At 36.9% G+C, this 9,316-nt stretch overlaps 1 non-coding gene across 1 annotated transcript; it reads right to left on the bottom strand.

Annotated features, from left to right (window-relative positions):
- Positions 1-715: 715 nt before the first annotated feature.
- Positions 716-827, bottom strand: LOC124985972 (U6 spliceosomal RNA). Its single transcript, XR_007108906.1, has one exon. It is a non-coding gene; the product is annotated as a U6 spliceosomal RNA (small nuclear RNA).
- Positions 828-9,316: the final 8,489 nt, after the last annotated feature.

Genomic DNA, 9,316 nt, shown 5'->3' with positions numbered 1-9,316 from the left:
GACAAAGGAGTCCATAATAACCCAAGAAACAATGTATGAAACCATCTCAAACTTTTAAACACACTGGCCAAATATGTGAATGTCTCAACTGAGAAGAGAATTCTTGCTGAGAGTCAAGAAATGTTTTCGATCTTCTGCAAGATACGTTTCTCCTAAAGCAGGTACTGTAGTTCTTAAATTAAAGAAGAAGCCACAACCCTCTGACGGTAGATAGAGAGATGGAACAGTCATGGGAGATGCAGAATGTCTCTATAGAGACTTAATTTAAAAACACAGGAAGTAAAGAAAGTGTAACTGAAGAATATAATTTATGTCATTTCTGTAGTCTCAGGAAGTTCTCCTAGTTGATGTGGATACATGGAGTAAGGTAGAAGGACACAGGAAAGGGAGAAAACTACTGTATATTGCAACAGAAAACTCAGAGGAATGGTGAATCACAATAATATTAATCTTTATTGAACAATTAATATGTGGTAGAAACCATTCTACATTAAATATGAACCCATTCAATTTTTATAACAAGCTACAAATGAGTTAATATTTCTATACCTATTTTATAGATTAAAAAGCAAAGACAGAATTAAAAACACTAGCTCAAGGTCAAAGAACTGGTAGTTGGCAGCATTGGAATTTGAATCCAGTGGGTGGCTTCAGAGCCTGCTATTCTCTGGGCTGCCTAACTCTCTCAATTCAACTGTTGTTCCCTGGAAGACTAAAAGATTTAGTGAGAGGGTAAATAAGATAACAAAGGACGTCCTTGCACAGGGGCCATGCTAATCTTCTCTGTATTGTTCCAATTTTAGTATTTGTGCTGCCGAAGAGAGCACAATTACATTCGTGAAGCATTCCATATTTTTTAAAACAATCCTTAGCAGGAAGAGTGAAGCGGGGCAGGGGAGTATCACAATACCAGAACTTCAACTATACTACAAAGCAATAGTAACAAAAACAGCATGGTATTGGCACCAATACCATGGTAGATCAATGGTACAGAATAGAGGATATAGACACAAACTCAAATAAATACAGTTTTCTCATACTAGACAAAGGGGTCAAAAATATGCAATGGAGAAAAGATAGCCTCTTCAACAAATGGTGCTGGGAAAACTGGAAATCCATATGTAGCAGAATGAAACTAAACCCCTATCTCTCACCCTGCACAAAACTAAACTCAAAATGGGTCAAGGACCTTGAAATCAGACCAGAGACCCTGCATCTCATAGAAGAAAAAGTAGGTCCAAATCTTCAACATGTCGGCTTAGGATCAGACTTCCTTAACATGACTCCCATAGCACAAGAAATAAAAGCAAGAATCAGTAACTGGGATAGATTCAAACTAAAAAGCTTTCTCTCAGCAAAGGAAACTAACTATCAGCAATGTGAAGAGAGAGCCTACAGAGTGGGAGAAAATTTTTGCCACTCATACTTCAGATAGAGCAATAATTTCCAGAATATATAAAGAACTCAAGAAACTCTACACGAAGAATACAAATAACCCAATCAACAAATGGGCTAAGGAGATGAACAGACACTTCACAGAAGAAGATCTACAGGCAAACAACAGATATATGAAAAAATGTTCAACATCTCTAGTAATAAAAGAAATGCAAATCAAAACTACCCTAAGATCTCATCTCACCTCAATTAGAATGGCGATTATCAAGAATACAAGCAACAATAGGTGTTGGAGAGGATGTGGGGATAAAGGTACACTCATACATTGCTGGTGGGGCTGCAAATTAGTGCAGCCACTCTGGAAAGCAGTGTGGAGATTCCTTAGAAAACTTGGAAAGGAATCACCATTTGACCCAGCTATCCCACTCCTTGGACTATACCCAAAGGACTTAAAATCAGCACACTACAGAGATGCAGCCACAACAATGTTCATAGCTGCGCAATTCACAATAGCCAGATTGTGGAACCAACCTAGATGCCCTTCAATTGATGAATGGATAAAGAAACTGTGATTATATATATATATATATATATATATATATATATATATATACACTCAATGAAATATTACTCAGCCATAAAGAAGAATAAAATTACGGCATTTGCAGGCAAATGGATGAAATTGGAGAATATCATGTTAAGTGAGATAAGCCAATCTCTAAAAACCAAAGGATGAATGATCTTGCTGATAAGCGGATGATGATACATAATAGGAGGTGGGAGGGAGGTAAGAATGGAGGAAGGAGGGACTGTGTAGAGGGAAAAGAGGGTTGGGAGGGGTGGGGGGAAGGAAACAATAACAGAATGAATCAAACACCATTACCTATGCAAATGTATGATTGCACAAATGGTATTCCTCTACTTCAGGTACAGAGAAACAAGTTGTACCCCATTTGTTTACAACAAAAAAAATGTATTGAAGTGGAAAAAAAAAAAAAGGTAACAAAGGACCAGTTGCATTAGTCAGGGTGCTCTAGAAAAACAGAATATATATATTGGTATGATTATAAAAAAGGATTTATTAGATTGGCTTACACAACCAGAAGCTGGACAGTCTCACGATGGCCGTCTGCAAGCTGGAGAGCTGGAGAAACCAGTATCTGTGCAGTCCAAGATGCTGAAGCCTCAGAAGAAGAAGGATCAACAATGCTACCCCAATGCAGGACTGAAGGCTTCTGGAAACTCCCTGGAGAATCACTGACAGCATCTGATTTGGAAGAGTGAAGGAGCTGGAGTTTAATATCCTCAGGTGATTGGAGCAGCAATCAGGAACCTGTTTATGAAGAATGGAGCTTGCATCTGCTGCTTCCTTGTTCTTTCAACTTTTATTCCATCCAAGCCTTTAATTTATTGGATGGTGCTGTCCACACTTAAAGGGTGTCTCTGCTTCCCTGTGCTGTCCCACATGCCAATCATTCCTAGAAACACCCTCATTGACACACCCAGAAGCCTCTTCATCTTAATCAAGTCTTCATCTCTTAATCAAATCAAGTTGACAATTCAGATTAGCCATTGCACCAGCTCACACCCATTTCCTCCACCGAAAATTCCTTTCATATTTCTATTTAATTTAGTTTTGAGGTGTCTCTGGAGAGTGGTAATAAACTCCAGGGTTGCCATGATAAAGATCTGGGGAATTTTGGCATGGATGTTTACAACATGCCTTCCATGAAATAGTTTACTGTGATGCCTAAGTGGCCAACCCACAACCAGGTGTCTCACAGGAAATGTGACTGTGTTCACAGATATATTGGCAAGGCCACTCTTGTTGGATATGTTTTCAGTTTATTCCTGCCAGGATAACCACTTTCTGGAAAAGCCTTGAATGGGGAAATGTCAGGTCTGGGTGTGTCGGTCAGATGAGGCAGGGAGGGAACACAACAAAGTCCATGAAATATCAGAAGCAGATCATTGCTCACAGATCCATGAGAGGAGAATGGGGTTGATGAGACAGAAAGTCTAGATACAGCAGTGTGCTCAGCCACTGGGTGGGGAGGAGCCAGGGCCTGATGTCTTCTTTGGAGTCCAGAGAATTATCCAACCAAGTTTTTCAAGGAAGTTCTCACCAGTAGGTAGAGCACAAAGGCATGAATTCCATAGGACCAGATTGGAACTAAAAGTGGCCACTGTGGCATAGGCATATTTGTTTCAATGAGGGGTGTGGGTTCAGTGGGGTGAGTCAAGAAGTATCCCATAGGGATGTGGTTTCCCAGAAGTTGGTTGTACAAGTTGGTTGGATAAACCAAATGGAGGAACTGGGAGTAGACAGACCTGGACTCTGTGTCAAAGGTGACTAAGCTTTGTTTCTGATACGAGAAAGTTAAACCTAAAACCAAATGGATGCCAAGGCAACATAAAATAGAAGATTTACTACAGTTCTCCATTTGGAATCTGACATATGAATCATTCACAGGTGAATAACAATCTTAAACAAAAGAAAATGAAATATACATTGTTGAATACACTGCCCAAGAAGCACAGGAAGGGTTCCGTTCAAAAGTTCTCTGCATTCTCACAGAAATTATAGACAATTATATATTTCTAAATAAGAAAAACTCAGGGAAAAGATTACATGATGATAGAAGAATCCAAAAGGCAGTTGGAAAAGCTCAGAAAAGAAACAGAGGTGAAACAAACAGTACAGAATGAAAGCAACAAAGTTGGAAAAAAGTGAAACTCTGGCAAAGAAAGGGAGGTAGCTTGGGAAAATGTTAATCAACCAAGAAGGAATAAATACATAATAACAGACATAAAGATAAAGAAGGCTCAATGTGTGCATAATTGGTATTTTTAGAAATGAGAGTTGATAGATGGAATTGATTTGAACAGTCAGCACCAAAGTGGATGTATTTTAAGAATATAGATTTACTCTTAGGAAAAAAAAATAGGTTATCAATAAGCCTAAAAGAAAATAAATGTCTTGACAGATATCAAAAAGGCATTTAATAAAATTTGAAACATATATGATTTAAAAAATAAGTTTGTTGGAGGTCAGCAAGATGGTGGAATAGGAGGTCACCTGCTTGCATTCCCCCCAAGAATTCTGTATCCCTCCACAGAATCCCTTGTTGGAAGGCCTTGGCATTCAGACAGGAGGTTATATAACTCTGGGGGAATTCGAGATGAAGGAGGACCATTTTTATAATGCAGACCTAATCAAACAACTCAACAGCAGGAAAACAAATAACCTGAAGAAACAATGAGCAAAGGACCCAAATAAACACTTATTGAAGGAAGACATGCAAATGACCGCTGGGAATATAAAAAAAATATGGTCATCATCACTGACTACCAGGAAATGCAAAATAAAACCACAATAGATCACTTAATAATTGTTAGAATGCCTAATACCAAAAAGACACAAGATAATCAGTGTTCCTGAGGGTATGGAGAAAGAACCCATGAGTAATGTTGATGGGAATGTAAATTAGTATAGCCATTATGGAAAATAGTGTAGAGGTTCCTCACAAAACTAAAAAATATAATTACTATAGGATTCAGCAACCCTACTTCTGAGTGTTTAATCTGAAGATTTGAAATCAGTATGTTGAAGAGATGTCTCTGCGCCCATGTTCATTGAAGCACTATTCACAATAGCTAAGATATGGAAGCAGCTGAAGTGGTTATCTTCAGATGAATTGATAAAGAAAACATGGCATGTGTACACAGCGAAACAATATTCACAGTAAAAAAAAATATGTGGCATCAATCTTGTCATTTGCAACAACATGAATGAACCCTACATTTTGCTAAGTGGAAGAGACCAGGCACAGAAAGACAAATACTGCATAATCTTACTTATTTTTTGTGGAATATAAAAGCGTTGAACTCGCAGAAGCAGAGTAGAATGATGCTTTCCTGAGGCTGAAGAGAGAGGTGTGGAGAAAGGGAGAAGTTCATCAGAGGGTGCAGAATTACAGGAGGAAAAAGAGTTAGTGATCTATTCCAAAGAATGGTAACTACAATAAATAATAATGCATTGCATATTTTTAACTTGCTAAAAGAGTAGATTTTAAATATTTTCTTCACAAAAATGTATGTGAAGTGATAGATTTGTTAATTATCTGAATTTAATTATTATACACTGAAAATATATATCAAAACATCACATTGTACTGCATAAATATATATGACTTGGCAATTAAAAATAAAATTTATGTTTGGAATTAGAAGGTAAATTTACACAATAAAAACAATCCCAAACCAACAGGCATGCTGAATTTAAGGTTGGAAGACTAGATTAATTCTCAAGAAAACAAAGATAAGAGGTTCTTATGTCATCATTGATCATGTAGCTTCACTGAAATGTTAGCAATAAATTGTACAAGAAAATGAATACTTCTAAACTTTTTAAAAAATGGATGAAATATGAGTAGTGACATTTAAAAAACAATACAAACTAATGAAAAAGGATAATCATGCTAATAAGTAAAAGCTAGAAGAAAAATATGATCGGTAATTTTATGAAAAATTGTTTAGCTTTGATAGTAACCAAAGGCATACAAATTAAGACAATGTGCAATGATTTGTCTTCCTATTTGAGTAAAAAGCTAAAATTAGTAATAATATTCAGAATTGGTAAGGACTAATGAAATGGATATTTTTTACTTATGGTAAAACTACCCCTCTGTGCCACCTTCCAAAAATCTTGGAAATAGAGAAATAGCCTTTAAAATGCTATTACAGTATTGCTTAGCAGTTTATCTCTAGACATTTCTCCTAAGGAAATAATTGACTGTAAGTGTTCAATATGAGTAAGGATATACCTTAAAATGTTTTTCATTTTAGTTCTTTAATCGCAAAAATTTAGAATTACCTAAGATACTTATGATCTCTTGTGAAATAAGAACTGTTAAGAGGTTTTATATACTAGAATCCTTGTAAAAAGTTTGGAAGTATGTATATCAAGGATGTTTATATGTGGGTAGCAGGATGACTGATTTTATTCTTTTTTTAATTGGTATTTTCTAATCTCTTCTATGTTTACATATGTATAATGAGTTATGTTCATAAGAAGCTTACGTATATCACATAAGGAAAAAAATTTCAATATTTATTATACAGTTTGATCTCAAGTGCCAATCAGAATGCTTTGGAAAAAGCTCTGGAATTAAACTAAAATCCCTCTGGGAGATGAAGATAATATTTATTCCTCCTTGTATGTAATTTTCTCTGTTTTCCAAGATTTCTAAAATAATTATTTTCTTTTTGCAATTAAAAAAAGCAGAAGTCCAAAAGTAGAGGAAAAAACTTGAAGAAAGAATGTAATCTTTGACCTATTAATTAAATTAGAATTTGCTCCTTCTTTGCACTAGTGTGTTAATCTGTGGCCTCATGTGTGACCCCTGCAGGTGGCTCATCGGGATGATATCATTTTCCTATTCATACTGGTTCAAAAGGTTTGTTTTGAGGAAATACAAAAACGAAGACTATAAATTAAGAAATGGAAGTAAGAGCCCTAGCTCATGGTATCATGCTTACAACTCTTCCAATTTTCAGGTTTTCTCTTGCAGCAAAGGCTGGATTGCCTCTCTGTGCTTTTTCCCATCATATGGTGAGACCAAAGTGATTAAATGGAATAAGGAAATGAACTGCTTGTACTAAAGTAAGACTTGAAGGAGTTCTGTGTTCTTCCTTCTTTATTGTCTTCAGAAGTTTTAATATTATCCATTTCTCTCCCACTGTTTGGTCAAGATGATGCATGTTTATTATTTAAGAATGCAAGCAGTAAAGAAAAATACAATGAGGGAAGTAAAAAATTACATTAAGTTCCAACACAGAAGTATCCATTGGTGAACATTACTCAAGATCTCTCTCTGGATGTGAGTTCAGAGAGCAAGGGAGATGACTGAATCAAAAGCAAGAAGTAACTCAGGAAAAATAGCATTAGTTTATATTCACTAATTTTTTAAAGTGCAATTTCATTGCTGGGTGGTAATCCCAGAGAGTGGGGAAGCTGAGGCAGGAGAATCACAAGTTCTCGGTCAGTATGGGCAATTTAGTGAGACCCTCAGGAACTTAGTATATCCTGTGTCAAAAAAAAAAAAAAATTTTAAAGGAAGGACTGAGGAAGCTCAGTAGAAAGTGTCTCTGGGTTCCATCCCCATTCATGACCCCCCAAAAGTATTGTTTTTACTTTAACTAAACCTAAGGAAAAAATATTGAAATGAAAATAATTTCTAAATTTCAAATTAACTTCTTCAACAAAAGATATCATGGGTCCTTAAAAGTTAAGAAAAAATATATGAAGAAAATGAAAAACTTTTTTTTTGTTGTTGTTGTTTTGTTTTTTGGGTACCAGGGATTGAACCCAGGGCTACTTAACCTCTGAGCCACATCCCCAGCCCTTTTTATTTTTAATTTTGAGACATGTTCTCAATAAGTTGCTTAGTCCCTCACTAAATTGCTGAGGCTGGCCTTGAACTTGCCATCCTCCTGCCTCAGACTCCCAAGCCACTGGGATTAGAGGTGTGCACCACCACACCTGGCAAGAAAAACTGTGAAGGAATAAATTAATATGTACTTATATATTTTATGTAAAATGTAAATAAGCTTCCTCCCAGATTACACCTTTAGAGTTTGGAGTTGGATTGAGGAAAGAGGCTGCAGTATCAATCACTGGGAGAGGGCAGATTGAATTTGACAATGGAAAGGGTGCAGAACAGGACAGATGTGCCCATCAGCACATACCACCACTGTGAGATTCCAATATTCCTGGTGATAACTCTCAGCAAATATCGTCCACATCATGTGTGATAGTTGTCAAGGGTGACCTTACAATATCAGAGGTGATTTACATTCATCCCAGGTAAAAGAAAATTAGAAAGTAAGAAACCCACCCATTCCTCTAATCTGCCTTCATGGTCTCAAGTCTGCTAGCTATTCAAACAAATACGCTCCTTCCCAGCATAGTCATCTGTCACATTCCATGTAGACCTAGATCCTCAGGTAGTTCATATCCAGAATTACAGACTGAGAGCAGGTGGGCTGGTAGAGGGATGATGAGACCTACCTAACTTTGAGTCTTTGCAAACTGGAGAAGTCTTGCTTAGACAGTAGCTTCTCATGTTGATACTTAAGACTGATGGAACTTTGCTTCACAGAACCAAAGCTTATAATGTATATTCAAGTCCTTTCTGGCTCCTCTTACCAAGACTGACATAATTCCCAGTGCTGGAAATGCTGGTGTCCAGTGATTCCTAGTGACACCCTTCACTGAAATTGCCCACAGTTCAGAGAACTGCCTCACGTCTCAATTTGGAATAACTGTGGGATGAATGCACATCCATAGCTCCCTGAAGGACCAAATGAGTTTCAGCTGTAAATATCATTGCTGGTCAGCTTCACCTTTGGTCCAGTCCTGCTTTCCTCCCTTTATTATAACTGTATTTCCTGAGAGCGTTCCCCATAATATCTCTGCACAAAATGTAAGACTACCTTCTTACTAATGAGAGGCAAGGGGCAGACAATGAGAATATTATACATAGTAACTCTTCATAAAGTTATATGAATTTAAATCATCAATTTTAGTTTTTTCATTTTGTTGTGTGCTTAAATGTTCTTTAAAAAAAACAAATTCATAGTGATTAGAGATGGTAATTATAATTTACGACTTCAGCTCTGGAATTTCTTTACAGGCAGTAAGGTCAACAGCACTGAGGGAATGTAACATGAACTCCTAATCACACACTTATTTATCTTGGTTGTGACCATGCCTGAGGAAGTAATGACAGGCAACTCCAAGTTCAAGATGATCGCAGCACCGAGTCTCAAGCCTGCCTTATGGTGACCAACTAATCGCTTCCCCTAGGACTTCATTCTCTTTCCTTTATCCAGATGCCTGTCTCCCTAAAGCTTTGTA

This window comes from Sciurus carolinensis, chromosome 5, assembly GCF_902686445.1.
Source record: "Sciurus carolinensis chromosome 5, mSciCar1.2, whole genome shotgun sequence".
NCBI lineage: Eukaryota > Metazoa > Chordata > Mammalia > Rodentia > Sciuridae > Sciurus > Sciurus carolinensis.
This window is presented reverse-complemented; position numbering and strand designations above follow the sequence as displayed.